Source organism: Bacillus rossius, chromosome 1 (assembly GCF_032445375.1).
Source record: "Bacillus rossius redtenbacheri isolate Brsri chromosome 1, Brsri_v3, whole genome shotgun sequence".
Lineage (NCBI taxonomy): Eukaryota > Metazoa > Arthropoda > Insecta > Phasmatodea > Bacillidae > Bacillus > Bacillus rossius.
The window spans coordinates 350,442,510-350,463,078 of NC_086330.1; the positions used below are offsets into that span (position 1 = coordinate 350,442,510).

Sequence of the window (20,569 nt, forward strand, 5' to 3'; positions counted from 1 at the left end):
AGAAACAAAAAAAAAAACAAGTATCGAATTGCAGGCAACAAATCTGGAACTAACAAGGCAAAAGCTAATGAACTGGTGTTTAAGATAATTTTGGTTCATAAATTACTGACACACAGGCCTGTAAAACCTCCAATGTCTAATTAATAATGAATGCAAGGGCAACTATCGGACTTAATTGAAACCTCCGATGTCTTACTTTTACATAATTTTATTTTTAAATACCTTCTATATATTAAAAAAAATAATAAATCATTTACACAATGTATTTTCATTCTTTGTAAATAAAAAAACATCATTTTATTTTGACATTGTAAAACCTTTTGTATTGGACTTAGTAGCTTTTGGACAGTAAGCCGACAATATGAGGCACGAATGTGCAAGTTTTATTGGCCTAAATGTACCCAGGCCACTTGGAATGTATCTGCGCAGCTATGTAAATACGTTACAATGATCATCCATGTTTGACCCGCACATACCTCGCGAGGACTAAGTGTTTTTTTGTTGCGAACTCAAAGAAACATTTTGGCGGCGAAATTCTTCGGCAAGTTTGCGCACCGGCCTTGTCAACGGATATTAGCGCTGCAACCAACTTCATTGCCACATGATGCACCAAAGAACTTAAATTACTTCATGCCCCGCAACAGGAGTAGGTAGTTTCGTAAAACGTCTCTGTGGATTGAATAATTTTAGCGAACTTTTGAAAATATGGCCGTTAGGAAGTATACGCGAAGCCCCAAATTAACTTCAGTATTTTAAATTTGAGCTTACCGTCCATTGTAGTTAATCGAGGTGGTAATAATTTTTTTTAATTCGACCTTAAGTTATTTGTACAGTTTCGTAATGTACGAGGGTTTTTTCACTGTCACCAGTATAATTGCTTCCGAGGCTTAATCTTTATAGTCATGTGTAATTTACACTTAAGTTTTGGTATTGCTTTATTGAGTAGCTTTTTAATATATATTTTAGAATTATCATAAATCAGATCTATTGGAATAATTTTTTAATAACATTGCCCGCTCACTGTCACTAGAGGTTATCCTCAGAGAGTTTTATAAATTTGTAAAACTAATAAATTTTTAAGTTGAATTTTAAAATTTGATGTTTCATTTTTCTCTGTTTTTTTTCTAGAATTATCTAAACATTAAGGTTTGGTTATCTAAGAAAGATAATTTTTGGAGTAATTTAAAATTTCATAAACATAATTTGCTTAACATCAGCAGGGTTTCGAGGTTGTGAATTCTCGCTCGTAAGGCGGGGAGAACCCACATTATAAGCAACGCAATTTTGTGGGGGCACTTGCGTTTAAAGTAAAATATATTTGAGTATAACTATATTTGTCTAAATAAAGTGAAGTTTTTTCTAGAAGGAAATAAAGTGGTATAAGTTAAACTGATATTTTTTGTATATGTTTACATACTATGTTAAAATAATATGCTCATCTATCAAATATTAAAAAATCTCTTGGTTTTTTTTCAACCGATAGTCATTAGTGGTAATCATTAAAATAACTGTTACCTTGTTTTATTAAATCGTGTGTATTAAGGTCCATAACATACTTAAATCGATTTAGCACAAGTGATGTTTTATAACATGATTTCACTCGTGTTGCAACGTAATGCAGTTTAAAAAAAAATGTTCACACGAGACTTTACCGCAAGGAGTGTCAAATTAATACCATCTCTTCTGAGCCCGATAAATTTTGGCGGTCTTGTGTTTGACTTGTGACGTTTTAGGATTTGTTATTCACGGAAATGAAATTCTACGTGCTGCTGTCAAAAACACGTTTTCGTTGCCAAAAAGGGAAAATGTTTTGTTCCCGAGTAGTAGTAGTAGAAGGAGGAGGAGGAGGAGGAGGAGGAGGAGGAGGAGGAGGAGGAGGAAAGTGTCAGGTAACGCGTGCTACAAAGTTTCTTAGCTCATGATGATGCACCGTGTGTTCCAGGTGCGTGCGGGCTACTGGCAGCTGCCCGGGAGTCAGGGGCATAACCTACTCGCGCCTGAAGGTAGGCTTCTTGCCCTATCCCGCAGATGCCTCCGGGGAGCCGAACAACAAACACCCTCCAGTTGTTCGTTGCTTCACACTCTGAGTAGGAATCCCGCCAAACTTCGTAATTCACGGTTCGGTTCGCTCGCTCCTCGCTTTTCGACTGTTTACAGGAAGCCTGCTCGTGAACTCGAACTTTACGGACAGTGGATGAACTTGTACTTTTTTTTTTTTTTTGGAATTTGCGAAGGCCCAGCTACCAGTTAGAGGAACAATGTTAAAACTGGCGCGTTGAATGAATGCAAACAGGAAAAAAATAAGAATATTCTAATCCACCGTGCTTTGCAAAACCAGGTCCGCAGACAAAAGTTGGGAAAGAAAAAAAACGCAACTGCTCTCTGTTAAATGTTGAAAAACAAATGAGATACTGAATTTATGTCACTTGGAAGTGGGGGGGAAGAGAAGGAGGAGATCTTAGATGCCAGCTTTTAGAATGTTTTAAGAAAATTCCTGAATTAAAACGAAACGCTTTAATTAAAACTTTTAATGAACTTGGTGGTAGTGGCATTCAGAATTTGTATTTGGCTCGTTTAATTAATGCAGTTGAGGAAAGAGGCACCCTAGCAAGGGAACGTATACCAGATTGGCTTGATTTCTACCACTCGTAGAAAGTTTGTAATTTAAGAAATCAAATATTGCAATATTCCCAATAAGCATTTTTGCACTTTCGATAATATTTTGATATCCGATAACTTTTCGAAAGAGATTACATGAAACAGGAACGTGTGGGACAGTATAACTTTATAAAACTATGTTCTGAACTTTTACAAAATACTCATATGTAAATCAGGTGCCAATAAAACGTTTGTAAATATGTACATTTACATTTTAAAAAATGTATCACTACATGATAGTATTCACAGTATATTGTGGGGTTTGGATTATTACCCGTGAATTTATGCATTGTTTTGTCCCAGTACATCTATTAGTTATTTGTTAACCGTTCCATGAATAGCTTTCCAGTATTTACTGCGCACCTTAATAACCGTAATTAATCAAAATAAAGTCCAATGCTTTAATATTCTATTATCTTTTCCATGGTTTCAAAAGTGTTTCCCCAATTAAACATCAATTTAAATACATAATTATGTGCCAATTTTCGTAAGAAATACTCAGTATTATCTCCCAAATAAACGTAACACATGTTTACATAAATCACCATAGTCACGTGTTGTACAAAGTTACAATATCTTTCTAGAAGTATTAAAAAGTTTTATTGGCAAAGGATTTACAAAGGAGTCTTTTGTAAAAGTACAGAAAATAGTTTCTGCGAACTTCTTGCCCCAGCCTCGAGCTGGTTCAGGGTATAGGGTGTAATTTTTCTTTTATAAGCATTTTGGTCCCCTCAGTTTTGTTCAGCAGTCAGATAATTTTCCGCTCACACGGGGCTCGAAATTAGATTTTTTCTTCAGAGACTGGGAAACATGGTGGACGTTACCACGAGCTAGTAAATTGTATTTTTAGATAAATACTGTTTCTACCTCCCCTACCCGTCTTTTCCCTTTATAGTGCATACCACCGTTGCTCTTGTTTTACCGCTCCACCTCTCTGTACGTCTCTGATAGCCTGATGTACAGTCGTCGAAACAGTAATTTAATCACAAGATCTCTTCGCAGTTCGATCATGGTTATCCCATTTTGGGTTGTTTCGGGATCGTCACGGTCCTCCAGCCCTGATGACGATTGATGACGATGATGGATGATAATGATTGATGACGATGATGGATGATGATGATTGATGGAGATTATGGTGATATTGATACTGATGATGGATATGATAAATGATAAAAGATGATGATCGATGATGTTTGATGATTGATGGAGATGACGACGATGGATAATGATGAATGATGATGGATGCATATGATCTATGATGACTGATGATTGATATATACAAATAAAATTTCTGTTCCATTTGCAAAAAAAAAACAATTTCAGTCTAACATTTTTGCCTACGCCCACCCGTACCTCCTTAGTTACTGTTTTGGGGTGACGCGTAGCCCAGCAGTTTGTATGTTTTGCGCAGACATTAAACCCCTTCACTCTTCCACGCCACACCAGCACCCCCAACTTTCTCTCTCTCTCTGTCTCTCTGTCTCTCTCCAGCTCGCGCTCACGCATTGTAACGCACGGCGCGTTGTCCGGCATGAATGTTAATGCCCTCTCGTCCCTCTTGTCTTCCTCGCCGCGAGTGCGTACCGGCGTCATCACTCATCGCCGTACTCTCCACGACTCTTCTGGCGAGGACTCGCCCGCGTCCAGTGGCCGGCGACAGTCGCGCCAACGTTGGCAGCTCAAACGTACCTATGTTGCCGACTATATTTCCCTCGTGTCCTCAGGAAATAAATGAAAAAAATAAAAAAAAATAATAAAAAAATACGCATCCACGGGAGAAACATTAAAACCCGGTTTCACACGTCAGGTTGGTTGTTTCATGTTCTCGTCATTGCGAATATTTAATAACTTTTCCTGTTAATCCATCACGACATCTCTCTCTTGTTTTTCTTCCATGCTTCGCAAAAAAACAATTTTTTTACCGGGTTGCTATTATGCTTTATTTAATAGCGGTAAAAAGGCACACGAGTGATTATTACTATGATCAATTGGGTTACATTTTACTGTACACAAATATGTGGCAACGACATGTAAAACCAAACAACCAATTTTAAAACGTTTTGTTAATAGATTTACAAGAATACAGGTCCCACCAAAAGTTTAATGTAATAACATTAAGTTATTGCTTCTCAACCGCAATAAATGTTGTAAAACTACTATTTAAAGGCTTTTGACAACTTATTATTAAATTTAAAAGGATATATATATAAATGTGATGAGAAATATTTCTCTGAACTGTTTTCATGTACGTAATCTTCTTCCTAGTTATTATTTACAACAAAAAATTTTTTTTACTATATACAAGTTTGTCAAAATATACAAAAATTTATACAACTTTATATATTTCTAAAACTTACCAAATATAATATTTTGTTCGACATATAACTATTTGAAATATAAATATTTATTAATTATTTTAATGTAGTGAGAAATTTTAAATTTACTACAATTAATAAGTAATTTATATTCGAAAATTATTACCTAAACATTATCATTTTAACTCTTCTGATGGTCTCAACTCGCTGGAAACTGTAAACCTAAACGATAGTAATGACAAGAACACATTAGGTAACTAACACGATGTTTGAGTCCGAGCCATGTGGGGGAGAAAGAGAATCCAAAATACGCCATCTTGCATCCAACCTTTTTATAAGCCCGGAGGACAGTGGCGTAGTCGGGGAAGACAAGGCGAGGAGATTATTCGGTTGTTCGCCATTGCAGCCCGATGTATCAGGGAGTAAAACAACAAAACTCTCAGTCGTTAACACCGAGAAGCAGATATTCCACAAGCGAAGATTTCTCTACAGGTGTCAGTTTCAGAAAATTAGCAACTGTTTTGTTGTAGGAAGCCTACTGTATCATTTTGTTCTTTTACGTTCTGGTGTCTATAATTTTTGTTCTCTTTCTTGAGAGTTTTCTATGACATCAAGTATGAACCATTGATGTCGTGTGTCCATGAATCGGTTTTAAATAAATCTTCCTCAATGCAGGAATTTACAAAAAAAAATAATTTTAAAGTATTACGCCGTGTGGTTATGCACAGGGGCCTAAGATTACGATAAGTACAAAATATAGATATGCTGGGATTGAAATATAACCAATGACACTCGTGGGAAAGCAAATTTGATAATACGGTGTGAGTAGAATCAACAACAACAAAAAATGAGCATATTCATCTGTTCTCATGTTAATGTTGCAAACAAACTTATAACAACTCGGACACGAAATTTAAAGTAAAGTTCTTAAAAATAATTCCGAGCTTGATACATATAATGATCCATAACATATTCGATCTTCAAGTAGCAACCAAAATGACGACGCGAATCACACACTTTCTATACCCACCACCAGAATTCGCTGCCTGAATCGTAATCGTTGCTTGCCACCTTCACCCGCAGAAGGCAGCACGAAACAAACTGAAAATTTGAACTATTAGAAACAGCCCATATCAAAGTGAAAAAAGACTTTAAAAAAATTCTAAACGCCGGCTTTGGCCTGATTTTCGACAAGGAATTTCATTAAAATATTGTCCATTTTGTTAAAATTCATTAAAAAGTTTAATATTTTATAGTTACCGCACGTGTTAGACGTAAAATTTCTGTGGCATTACAAAAATACTAACCGGAATCCTTTTAGAATACATATAACACCAAGTATATGTTGGTATATTTGTTTTGGCTAAAATGACTGAAATTAATCTTCAAATAATTACTACAAACGTATCTTAACCTTACTGATCTGATTAAGATTATTATTGTATATTATAATGTTTTTAAGTAAAAAAAATTCCCAGTGATGATAAGCGAACCACGTGTCTTGAGGGCAACAAGCGTGTGCTATACCGCCGAGCACGTAGACATATTCTGCAGAAAATATGTACAATAATGATTGTTATTCCAGATTTCTTAGGTATTTTACAAACCTAATATATCCCGGTATAGTTTCACTATCATAAAGTTTCATTTGGCCTACCAATACGTGTGGTATGATCCATAAAGTTTACAAAAGTATCTATTTACGGGTTCATGTTGTTACACGCGGGTCTGCTATCTTTGTGTCACATTTCCGTTCATTGATTTCGGTTACATTTTCACGAAATTACTTCTACCAAATGCCTTGTAACGAGCGCTAAGATGTTTACAAATCAATTTTTGTTTTCGAAATGGTCAGCTATCCATGATCTATATATATATATATATATATATATATATATATATATATATATATATATATAGATAGAGAGAGAGTTGATCTGGAAGTGGTCGCAGTCCTGTGGGAAATGATCGTGTTTTACAACGCAACAGCTTCATTTTGAACACAAGTAATTGTTCCCCTACATCAACGTTCCATTTATAGACCACAAGAATTAATTGGTACGTTTATCTAATCCCGGTGAATTGTGACGCCCTCACCAATCATATTCCCTGCAAGAGGATGTGTGAATTATTGGTCTGACACTTCCAGCACAAAAGCAATGAATTACCTATGGTTTATTATAATTATTATTCCGCCTATTGTGGATACTGTTGGAAAAATAAATTTGTATAGATCTAATGATATAAAACTACTAAGATATCTGACAGTGGTTTAAGTGTAGTTTCACGCAGAAGTTTTATAAACGCCAAACTTGTTCGCTGTAAGATTGTATTACCTTAAAATTTAATTTGTATCATCTTCGCAAAACTTATTTCATTGCATTAGAGAATTAAAAAAGCAATAATTTTATCATGAGTTCACACACTTAACCTTTAGTAAAAAAAATCTATTACCCTAATATGATTAAGTTTAGTTAAGAATTGAATATGTAGTTGCTGGATTTTTTTTCTCGTTTTAAATTATCAATTTATAAGAAACTTGCAGAATACCCGGTATTATTTGTTTACAGTAGAGATGAGTTTTGTACACTTAACTAATACTTTTCATGGGATCGCGAGTTATTTTCCACGCTCTGGAAGACAACACAGAAAACATTTTCTGTACTTTTACAAATGATTCCTTTGGAAACTAGTTGTCAATAAATAGTTTGTAAAACTATAAGAAAGATATTGTAACTTTGAACACACAGCTATGGTTATTTTTATGTATAGAAATACGGTTTGAAGATAATACAGACTATGTCTTACGAAAATTGTCACATAATTTTGTATCACATAATTTTGTATTTTATTTAATGTTTCATTTAAGCATATTTTAAATCACTGAGAAGATAATAAAATATTAAATAATTATATTTTTGTTTTATTACGTTTATTAAGCATTAATACTGCTACTCAGGGAACGGTAGCCTATACAAATAACTTTATAATCATCAGAGATACTGGGACAACACAAAGCATATGCCCGGGTATGAATACGAACCCAGTTTTACTACAAATGTCTTTTTTTTTACATAAAAATTTCCTTTCCATAAAAAGTACAGTATACAAGTCTATGAGTAACCCTTAAATACAACTAAGACGTACGTTACGGAGAGACGATAAAATCTGACAGGAACCAATAAACACATACAATCGACTTGATTGCGTTAACTTTATGGATTATAATGTGTATCCCAAAAAAATTACGCGAATTTTGCATGACTATGTTTGATCGTTTTACACAAATACGTAAGGTAAAATAATAAAACATTACGATGCGTACAATTTTGTGAATATACGAACTTTTCAACGAAAATAACTTCAAATATACGAATATTTTTTCGTTATCTCAGAAACGGGATATTCGTACTTAATATGCGCTGGTTTGCAACATCCGAGTCACTTTTTTGTTGTAAACAAGGTAAACATACACGTGGAAAAAAAACAGTGTTATTGATGCAGACTTAACATTTTAAAATTATTATTATTATTATTATTGATTCATGTTCAGAGTAACTGAACTCAACAACCGTAAATTTCCGAAGTTAACAGTAAATTTACGAAGATTTTTCGATAATTTATAACCAGCGTTCTTCGTAAATTTAAGGCGAAAATTTCTAGCAGTGCAGAAAACATTAATTTGGGATTGTTGGTTACGTTCTAGGCCTAATTTTTTTTGCTTCTTATGCGTACTATGCGTTTCTGACTTGCAAATGGTAACTTTTGCGCAGGGAAATACTCGAGAAGTTACGAAGCGAAAGAAATTACTTCACTATTCCCAGAAAGCGTCGTGAGGATCACTTTACTTTTGAGATATAAGCATGGAACGCTTAACTTGCATTCGAATTTATGGCTTGCCACAGGAAGGAGAATTTCCAGTGCGGGGAAATAAAAGCGTGTCTGCCGTGGTTATTTTCATTACACATAGCGCATGGGAAGAATATGAAGAAGAAGAAATAACGCAGAATTTATGTGCTCGGGATCCAAGACTGTTTTATGAAGACTCCTGTGCGTGCGAAATTTAATACGTTTTCATTTACAGCTTCGGAACTCAAACTCGTGTGTTGGCAACGCTGACACCGGAACTCATGAAATAACTCGAGTGAGTTTTCCACACCGCCGCGTGAGGCAGCACACACACACACACACACACACACACACAATCAAAACTACGAGTAAAATTGACGAATAATCGTGGAACACGATTGGGGCCAGTAATAATAACGCTTTAACGGTGCTGCCAGATTAAAACATTAATTAATAGTTTGTCAATCATCCATGAAAAAAAAATAGGTAGTTGTTCGTGCACGCTATGAAGAAATAAAATGCACGGGATTTGGTATAATGTGTGTGTGTATATATATATACACTCTAGTACGTTAGATTTTATTTTTAATTGTTATCAATAGTAGGATTATTCATGATTGCGTAGCAATTTTTTTACTTTGTTTTTAATAATCTGGTGCAGCGTGGGGATTGTAAAATCTTTGAAAAGTTTGCCAAGTTTGCCTGCAATTCAAAAGCTACGGAAATGTATTATTATTTTTTTTATATTCAGAACCGTGATTAAATGACCGATCAACTGTTTTCGGCTTGACGTTAAATTCTGAGAAATCCCGTTGATATAAAACAACCATAGAAAGCTCCTACGGATATATCGTAATAATTATTTGATTTTATTTGGTTAATGGTAACCTTTGTCACAGTACATACATATTAGTTTAAGTACTTAATGCCGCTAATAAATGGTAACAATATTTAATGTATATGGTATTAAATTATTACTGAAAATTACAGTTTACTAGTTAATGCTGACAATGGCTTGATGAAATAAATACATTTCGCTAGCACGCTAATTGCCTCACAATGGATACAAAATCTTACTGGTCTTTGTTACTTTTTGGTACATCGCTGAAACGTCTCATTCATGTATTGAATCAATGGTAGACACTATAAAAATATTTGAGTACATCACTTAACATGTTCTGTTATCACTTATGTAATCACTTAACCTGTACCTGCACAAATATGGTACATTTCCTACGCATTTAACCTTGCCCTAAACAAAAGTATGCGAGATGACATTTTTGCATTGTAAACTTACCATACAGTTTGTGTAGGTCAATAACTTACATTACATGTTCAAGACATGTTCAACTTTACCAAATTTGTTTTCAGAATGTATCTTATTTGATCTCTTCTTTAAAAAACCCACTATTTTGTAGTATCGAGTAGATGACCAAGTTTATTTATTATATTTTTACGTAATTTTTTCTACCATATCATAAAACTATTCTAATTTTTATTCTTTTTAAAATAAACCTTTGTCCCAACATTATTCAAGTTTTACTAGTGTCAGTGTGTCTGCAAATAATTACATCACATTGAATTTTTACTAAGTTTTTTTTATTTAATAAGTTTTTTAAGATTTAATAAAACTTAACGTTGCATGGTTGTGCTTAAGTCTTAAGGCAAAGAGATCTTCAAGGTTATAGTGGTCTCGGAACCATTTAGGTACCGACTCAGTGCTCATAAATTTGAACCCTCGTCTCACGAGCGTGACACGTTTTCTTGAATGTTACATCATTCCGCACCCAAAAGTGCGACATAAACACCCTTTCTTTACGTCCATATCACGCGTTAGATTTGAAAGTGTTGCATTTCCTTAGAAATTAGAATGACAGTTTGTCTCTTGCTAGTAGAATTCCATTGGAAAATCCAGTGACATAGAATTTTATTATATCCCGCATGAAACTCGGATGAAAAATTTTAGTGATTGACGTATGTATATCTTTTTGATGAAGGATGTTTGCTATATATTGGGTACTCTAAGGAGCGTCTCAGGAAACACCAATCATCTTCGATGTAGAGAATTAATTCTGGCCGCGACTTGTGTAACTGTTGTAACAGGTGGCCAAGATGTCGGGAAACCCCTCCCCTTCTCTATCTCTTTCTCTCCCTTCCTAGCTACCAAAGGAGCAGGAGTCAATAAAATGACTCTCGGTCGACACTGGACCCAACAATCACTGCCCAGTCACGCGCCTGCTGGTCTTTATCCGTCACATTCCACCGTCCCTCCTGTACTTACCCTGGCCTAGTAAGGTCCCCCACCCCCTCCCCACATCAAATGTTCTCCCCAACTAACGCGACAAAGTCCCAAAAGATGGCCAAGCTTTGGTACCTTCTTTCCGATCCCTCCACATTGCACTACCGCGATTTTACAACACCAAGCTAACAGTTTCATTTTTTAAAATAAAGATTATTTTTAAAAGTGGAAACTATATTTTCATCTGTTAGGGTAAGTGGAGGCGATGCCTACATCATAGCATAACGAAAGTGTATCGCTCAGACGGCAAAATAAAATTGGAAAGATCAGAAGTGCGGCATTCCAAGGGTGCGTAGGGGTGAAGGGGGAGTGGGACCAGGAATGGAGCGCTCTATGTCACGTTTGCATTACTGCGTTCATGCATTATTTTCGCGCTTGCGTATATGTACTTGCACACATTCTTATATATTATTACATCCACCTCTTTATGGAGGCGCATCTATGTGTTTATTTTTCTTGTGTGTTTTTATTGTAGCAAAGTCTATCGACTGCAAACAACCTCTTTACCAACCGCTTCTCATTTGGAAGTTCATTGGAGCCGCCCTGCAAATTTAGGTGGCATACGATAGTGATATTACACTTTTTTTTTGGTTAAATATTCAAAGATATTTTTTTACTACACTGTAATTGCATTCGTAAATGGAATAAAATTATTCATCTCAAATTACAGATATATTTAAATTTGTACACATATATAAAAAAAAACTACTGTATCACTACAAAATGGTATTCGCAGTATTACTGGGCTCGGGTTCTTACCCGGGCATTTATGTTTTATGTTGTCCGAGTACCTCCAATAGTTAAAGTAATTTATAAAACGTTACCTGAATTGTTTTCTAGTATTAACTGCAAATAATAATAAGGATGATAAAACCAAATAAAATGCAATCATTGAATATTCGAATATATTTTTTCCATGGATTAAAAAAAAACTTGAATTAAACATCATTTAAAATATATAACTAAGTGCTAATTATCGTAAGAAACACTCAGTATTATCTAGAAAAACGTTTTTTCATGTATGAAAAATGTTTTACAAAATTACTTTATTTTTATTGCAGTATTACAAACGATTTCTTGGCAAAGTTTTCAGATAATCTTTTGTAAAAGAATAGAACAAAAATTTCTGTGCAAGCAACGGATCATAACAGTGATATATGTGGAAAGTTCATATTAATTAATTGTGGAAGATTAACACGAGAGTGGCTCCACTTGTCACGTGGCGAAAGCATGATCGATTAGCGTAGCCACGATTGCTTGAAACGTGACGTAGACGAACGTAATCTACAGAACTATGATGAATTGATGAATTAATGGGGCTTTAAAAGAAACTTCATCAACTTCGAGGCCATTGGACGCGTTCTGAAACGATGAGATGGACCAAAGACAAAATGTTTTGGGGGGTTCTCTTAAGTAACCATTCCCGTTCGCGACAACGTCCGCCGCGTTTTCCCCCTCGCGATACACGTCCTTAATAGAAGGAAATCGAACCCGGATTGCTTTGTGGGCGAGCGATCTGTCCACTCGGCCACCTTGGCACGTTCACTGAAGAAATGTGACTTAGTACTTAGGCCCACTGTCAACTTACTGCCACTAGGGCCTAGTGTGAATAAATAAATATATCATCGAGAGACTCAAGCAATTGACAGCTTCACTTTAATTATCTTGAAGGTTTCATTTTTAAACATTTTATAATATTTTGCAGACACCTTATTTCAGTTAAAATTTATATTAAGTCCTTCAGTTGCCATTAAAGAAAATATGAATAGTATGATTATGTTTATTTGTGAATTAATGATTTAATACAATTCTTTTGACATACGGCATTCCAGTTAATCGCTATTTGTCATGAAAAATATTTCAAGAATGCAAAAATAAAAAACCCTGAAAAAACACTGTTAACATACGGATATTTTTTCATGACAAAAATCCTGCCACAGAATTCTTGTGCTTTTTGATTTTTAAAGTTTGACTGTGTTCGTCTATGCTGTCGTTGTTGTGTTGTCCACATCACCTGTTTCGTTTCATCGTTGGGTCCATCTGTTCGCTGAGTTATCCATGGTTTATTATTTATGCATTATTGTATTTTTTACAAGACACAAATTTCAAAACTGTAATGATGTATGTCCACAGAATTATATCAAATCAAATTCTCCATTGCATGACTTATTTAAAGATTGTAAATTGATGTTTTTTTTTTCTTCTCTTTCTTTAAATGATTCTTGCAGAAGGGAATATTTATTGCAGTAATATTTTGGTGGTTAATTCGTTCCACGGAATTCTCTGTGCTGTCTTTGCATTTAACACTTGACATACCTGATTTTGTCTTTTTCTTTGTGTTTGTGTATTTTGTGTGTCCGTTCTTGAGGCCCTTTATAAGACATGCGGCGTAAACCAGCAGTGACGTTTGTTCACAAAACATTTTTTTAAACCAATGCTGTATTTTGTTTTAAAATGTTTTCCTGTATCACGTGCACTTAAACTGTTCCGTGCCGTACAATTCTCTATGTTTGTCCTATTTTTTGACGTCAAAATCCATTAATTGCTGTATACATTTTTGCTTGCATCTCACGTTTAAAAACAGTTTGACACGATGGCATTTTTTTTTACTTCAGGAATTTTCATCATGTTTCGCATTCTTAACAAAGCACTTGCTAAAAAACGATATTTCAGTAGCAGTGACACAACTCCGAAGTTAATTTACTGCAGGAAATGAAATTCTTCAGGAGTTTTTTTTTCAAACTGAAGTTAGTAAATATATTCTGCGATTCTTTTTTTTTTTACAAACAGTTCCTTTTTTTAGCAAATATTTCTTACCAAGATTTATTTGGTTGTTTACGTTTTCAATTCGCTGATGTTCAGCTTTGCAGGAATCTATAACAGAATGATTTTGGTGCCTTTCATAGTCTTTTGCGCAGATTGCGTCTGTTCGTGTATCTATAGATGTAAGTGACACTGGGAATGTCACAGTTTGACTAAGTAAGGCCTCACCCATTAATCGTTTTAAAATATGTGCTTGCTTGTCTGAAAACTTACTTGCGCTGAATTAAATGTGTAGCGTTTAAAGCAAAATTTATTGCTAAAGCCAAATGCAGCGGTTTTTTTTTTTTTCAGTTTTAGGAATATCACACCAGTGCAAACAGGTAATAATTTATTTTATGTTTATAATATTTATTCGAATAAAATATTTCATATGTTAATTTTGTATGTTAACGCTCGGTTCTTCAACACTGCTTATTTTATTTGCGCCATGAGATGATAGATTAGATTCATTTCAACTTTAAGTGCAGACATATATAGGAAGCTGTTTGTCGGTTAGTTACTTTATCAACACAACCACCGTCGCGGAAACACCACGTGGCTCTGAATTAATTAGTTGTGAGCTTTGTTTCCATGACCCTGCCTGACCTCCCTCCCTTTTTTACCCTCTCCTCTCCTTTCTCCCCCTTGCCTGTGTCCCTTTTATCCCTAACTTATTGCCTCTCCCCTGGAGCCGCAAGTTTGAAAATCCCTCCGGTTAAAGCACGCTTTTATTTTAATAGGTAGAAGCCCTCTGTGATAGAAAACTGCGGCTGTTACTCCCTTAAGTGCTGGAGGAATTCTGTTGCCTACATACGTGCGGGTCGCGCGGATTATTTTGAAGCTACCACATCCAGATTTAAAATTCACTTGTTCTGCCGTGTTTTACGAAACCTTTACAAAGCATAAGCCACACCGAAGGAGGAGAAAAATCTGCATTTTTACAAAAGATTAATTTGCAAACCAGTTTCAAAGAATTTTTTTGTAATACTTACAAGAAATATATTGTACTTTGTCCAATACAAGGCTATGGTTATTTTTGCACATATGAAATACGTTTTTCGAGATAATACAGAGTATTTCTTAGGAAAATTGGTGCAATATTTTATATTTTAATTTATGTTTCATTCAAGCATAATTTTATTTAACCATGGAAAAAGATAGTAGAATTTTCAAAAATTTGACTTAAATTTGTTTTCCAGTGCTTATTAATATCTGTAATTAATACTGGAAAGCTTATCAGGGAACGGTTTTTAAATAACTTTAACTATTGGAGGTACTGGGACAACACAAAGCATAAATTCCCTGATAAGTATATGCACTCAGTATTACTGCGAACCCTAATTTGTTGTGATACATTTCTAAGTTACGTATGACGTCAGATGTAAATTTACAAATTTAAAAGCATCTGTATTTTTACGTGATTATTTTGTTCTATTTTAAAATACATAATTCAGGAAAATAAATTTAGGACTATTCTTACTTTTGCATACTGTATTTTAATCACTATTAATTTACATTGATTTTATATGTGTTTACGCATAATGGTAGTTCAATTAGCCAGCTATCAAAATTTTTATACAACATGTGCCTTGAAACGGGGAAACATATAAGTTAATAATCAAATATAAATTTCAAAGCTACTTTTCAGTAATGCGCTAACAATACAACACGTAGAATCACAAAAATATTAAACCTAAAATTAAAATAATTATGATTAACTATCTATTTGTTTATATATATGTTAAATTTCAGGTAAATTGTCATAGATGGGAAGAAATTTCATTGGATATTTTATAACTGCGAACGTTCACGGTACTGTCCATTACTATGTACAACCTCAATAGATAAAGCATTGCGATTCACGTGTTTCATGTTAGCATCAATACAGGTAATGTTTAATGGTTGAGTCGTGACTCGTGGCTTTTTCATTGGTTTCGCTTTTGGGAGTTCTTGACAAAAAAATTTTTCAAACTCCTCCGAGTTGGAAAAAAAACTATAATTTACAGCCCGCAACTGAAACATAGTTTTATATTTTAACTAAGAATAAATATTCAACTTTTACTTAAGTTGCTTATAAAAATTTTGTTAAATTAATTAATTTCGCTTATTTTTAATTAACGGAAATTTAATAAGTAATTTACGTAATAAAATTTTGTCGTTTGGAAAAATTACTTAACGAGATCTACTTAAAGATCAGTTTGTCAACACCTCACTCAGTTCTTCGTTTTTTTTCCCTGACCGCCGCCCCTATCTTCCACTTGACAACGTTACGGAGCAGTAATGCAGCTAGCTGACTGTTCACGGAGTCACAAAATGAGTGCCGAAGTGCAACGAATGCGATTTGCTCGGAATGAAAGAGTATTCTGCCGAATGGTCGGCGTGACCACCATCACTATAACGCCTTAAGTTGCCTTTCCAGTGTTCTCACGTACAGGATTAATCCGTGAAACAGGGAGAATACTGGAACTAAAAAAAGTGTCATTAAGTACCAGGAAATCCTTGGATACAAAATAACTAGTAAATATTTGTTTATACTATTTAGTATTTTAATGTATTGAAATTGATTATTGGCAACTCAGTTCATATGTTAATTTGGATAAAGGGTTATTATTCGTCTCAGCTGAAGAGATTAGTTGATTTAAAGTAACGTTTCTCTCTCTCTCTCTCTCTTTTTATGTACCGAAAATATTTGGCTTTAGGTTCATACTAAAAAAAATATTAAAAATATACATAACCATACGGTCTAAATTTACTCCCAGGGTTTGTATACACCTTTGAAGTTGAAGCTGAAAAACATATTAATTGCAAGTAATATAGTATTAAACGTATGGGATACAAAAAACTGTAATAATTTGAAGCACACGTATGATATTTCACCTGTTCACAATCAAAGTTCACGCAAAATTTAAATTGTGCGCCATTTGTGGGTAAAGATTTGCCAACGAATATAAAATACAGCATGAAAGCTGGCATTTCTGGGTTATTATAATATTTTATACTTAACCCTATACTGTATAGCTTAAGAATAAATAGAAACATGTACAATTTTTAATTAAAAACATGTGTTTTATATTACGTTGCTTTTTGCGTAAGTTTTAGGACATTCTTTATCATAGTTTCACAGTTTTATTAAACAAATAAAATTTATTTATACTGGTGGTGTATCTTACTTAGTGTTGATGAAAATGATAACAGAGCAGACAGTATATTGCGCAAAAAATATTTTTATAGCCAATTCTGCGCGTTGTGTATGTTTTTTGAAGTGTTTTTTAGTAATGACGTTTACTTTACCATATCTATCATATTGCCAAACAGATCACTTAGACAGGTAAAAAATGTAGGTGAGTCAGGAAAAAAAACCGCAAATAAATTGGCTGAAGTAATAGTTGCGACAGCTAACCTCGCAAGGCGATAGCGGCGAAAGAAATAATTATAAAATAATACACACATCATACTTTGATGCCAGGAATGAAACTTCGTACTCTTAGTATGGAATACTGTGCGCTCCACACTTCAACAGTTCGGGCTTGAATCGCAGTCAGGTCAAACACGTTTTTTAAAAAATAATAATAATAATGGGAAACGTGGTGGATGTTGCTGAAACCCGAAAGGGTTTTCTAGCAGTACTCAAGTCCCCCAACCCCTTCAAAATGCATTCGGTCTCTGCTCCGTGTCATCCCACTCCATCTCATCGCAATGAACCCGATGTCTACGCGACGACTTTTAAACCTAACATATTTCTATTTTGTTTGCTGAGCACCCGTCGCGTGCTCTTCTGTATGGCTAGTGTTTTCTGTGACGTCACTGCCGCACGTCGCGCGGGGCAAATCAGAGGTCTCCTTCCGCAGACCTCTGGTCGGGTTGGCGCCCCTTCCACCATTCACGTCACGTGCACGAGAGAGAGAGAGAGAGAGAGAGAGAGAGAGAGAGAGTCGTATTGTGTGTATGTGGGATTGCGTTGAAAGGGTTAGGGGACATAGTGCCGAAACCACGGGTCCCGGTCTTCTTGGGTAAGGTGAGAAGTAAAACCCTGCGGTGGGGGAGGGAGAGAGAGAGAGAGAGAGAGAGAGAGAGAGAGAGAGAGAGAGAGAGAGAGAGAGAGAGAGAGAGAGAGAGAATAGTGGCGGTGGACAGCGGTCTGTTTGGCTGGCGAGGTCCGACGAACCGCGTACCAACTGGAGAGAGGAAAAATTGCAAAAAAAATTCGCATGTGGCCGAAAGTTGGTTGGCGTGGTTTGGGCTTTGTCTGATTTACAAATGGACCACGCCACACCTTTTTTTTTGGGGGGGGGGGAGAGAGAGAGTGAACGCTCTAGGGCTTCATGGCGGATTTTGTGGACCACTTTATAGAAATGAACCGGGCTCAAAATTAATTTTATTGTGTATAACATGTATGCACGTATGCAAACGTGCATGGGAGTAAATAATCATGCATCCAAAATATTTCACTTTTTATACACACGCTTAGTACTTGGAAAAATTAACGTGATTATTTCTACACGGGCTGGAAGGTTTAGCAGTAAACATTGAAATACCTTTGTCACCCTGAAGAGAGAAAAACTATGAACCACAGTACAAAAAAAAAATCATAACATTTGCAATCTGGACAGAAAGTATAACGTTAAGGAACCCGTCAAAAAAATTTACCGACTTGATTGTATATAAGAATATAAAAGTTTAGCCATAAAAAAAACGCGACGAATTTGGAAAGTTTATAAACATTGATTCGTACACCTGTAAGAATGGTTGTAAGTTTTGAATATCGTATGGAATAATTGTTTCTTGAACACAATATTAAAGGAAAAATTAGAAACATATATACTATTTTCGGTAAGATTTTCCTTATAAATATGTGTTTGTAATACATATTTAATATAAAAAATTACGTACACTATTACATCCATAGTTTCAAATATATTTTTACTTACATTCCAAATTCCGGGATTTGTATTCCATAAAAACGTTTAATAATTATTTTAATAAGTTAAAGGAAACGAAATCATTGCTTTTTTAAATCGTAAATCACTGTTACTATTGAAAAAAATGTTATATTTATAAGGGGATGTTACGAATTTTTGTTCTTATGTTTTGTATACGACACTTGTTCCCTCTTTGCACTGCGCTGTGTATATATACCCCCGAAACGCTACCACAAGTTTGCTTCTTTCCTTTTTGCGTCCAATATATGAATATCTCTCATAACTTCCTCTGAATTTCAATATGAAGAAGTTTCCGAAGAAGGAAAAGGCGAATATGTGGTGGATTTTTTCCCTGGTATTTTTAACATGTTCTCCTTATGTTTATTGAGAAAGCATACGAGTTATGAGACAGAACTTTTGAACTCGTGGTAAACATGCAGGGCACAGAGTTCTTGTTGGATAACATTTGCGAAAGAAATATCACTCTGGGACCAAACTCTGATGCACCCTAAAATGAAAACCACACACCCAACGAATTTAATGTATCTTGCATGCAAACGGTGGTTGTGCCAGACACATAATGGAAGATAGGATTCCTTAGCCCAGTGCAGTCATAGCTTGTCATATAAATATTCAAATCAGAAGACCTTGTAAACATACTTGCTTCAACAAAACCACACTATTTGACTATTATAGTGATGTTATATTCTCTCTTATTTAATGCCTGTAATAGTTTGTGTTGAGAAATACCCACAAATTTGACTATTCTAAAAAGTAGTATCACCCAGAAAAATATTTTCTGTATATTTTCAAAAGATTCCTTTGGAAATTAGTTGCAGAGAAATAGTTTGTAATAATACAGAGAAAATATTGTAGAATTGTTCAAAACATGGTTATGGTTATTTTCACATATATGACATACTTTATTCTAGAAAACAAAAATGGTGCATAATTTTATTTTTTTTATTTATGTTTCATTCAAAAATTATTTTTTTTTAAACTATGAAAAAAAGATAATCGAATATACAGCAATTTGAGTTAATTTTTTTTTACCGTACTTAATATGCGAGTTAATACTGGGAAGCTATTCAGGGAAAGGTTTACAAATAACTTTAAGTATATGAAGGTACTGGGACAACAAAAAATAAATGCTCGTGTACGAATCCGAACCCAGTATTACTGCGAACACTATTTCGTAGTGATACATTGTTTTCATAATGTACATGTACAAATTTACAAATATTTGTAAATTTACATGAATAGTACGGTTCTATTTACAAAAAAATACAGTGCAGGCAGGGCGAAGCACACTGAGTAACTAGTTCTACCTGGCGGTATTATTTAGTCGCCGTAAATAAATAATTGTCTGTTTCGCTGCGTTAGACCTATCGTTCCACCAAACGTTTACAATCTCTGATGCAGAAGTTTGTAACGAATGGTCTTTATGATTCCCAGTTATAATTTTTTTTTACGTCAGCGTTTTATGGGGAGCCAATGATGCGATTTGAATTATTGACGATTTTTGAAATATTGAGGATGGTCGTAGGCCCTGTACGGATTTCAAGCAGGCCCTACACGGTCCTACATGGCCCTACAGTGTATTTAGAATCATTCACACATAAAAACGCACGTGAGAACATTATCCGAAAAAACAAAACGTTTAAGTCGAAACCATGTAGCAAAATTTTTAAATATGTTAACGTACAGTGATATTTTTTCGAACGAAC

At 34.7% G+C, this 20,569-nt stretch overlaps 1 protein-coding gene across 2 annotated transcripts in view; it reads left to right on the forward strand.

Annotated features, from left to right (window-relative positions):
* Positions 1 to 20,569, forward strand: part of LOC134528214 (connectin-like) — a 903,159-nt gene that overhangs the window by 384,921 nt on the left and 497,669 nt on the right. For both annotated transcript variants that reach the window (XM_063361630.1, XM_063361629.1), the window contains exon 2: positions 1,943 to 2,003. The gene's annotated coding sequence lies outside the window, so the exon portion shown is untranslated. The remainder of the gene's footprint in view (positions 1 to 1,942; positions 2,004 to 20,569) is intronic.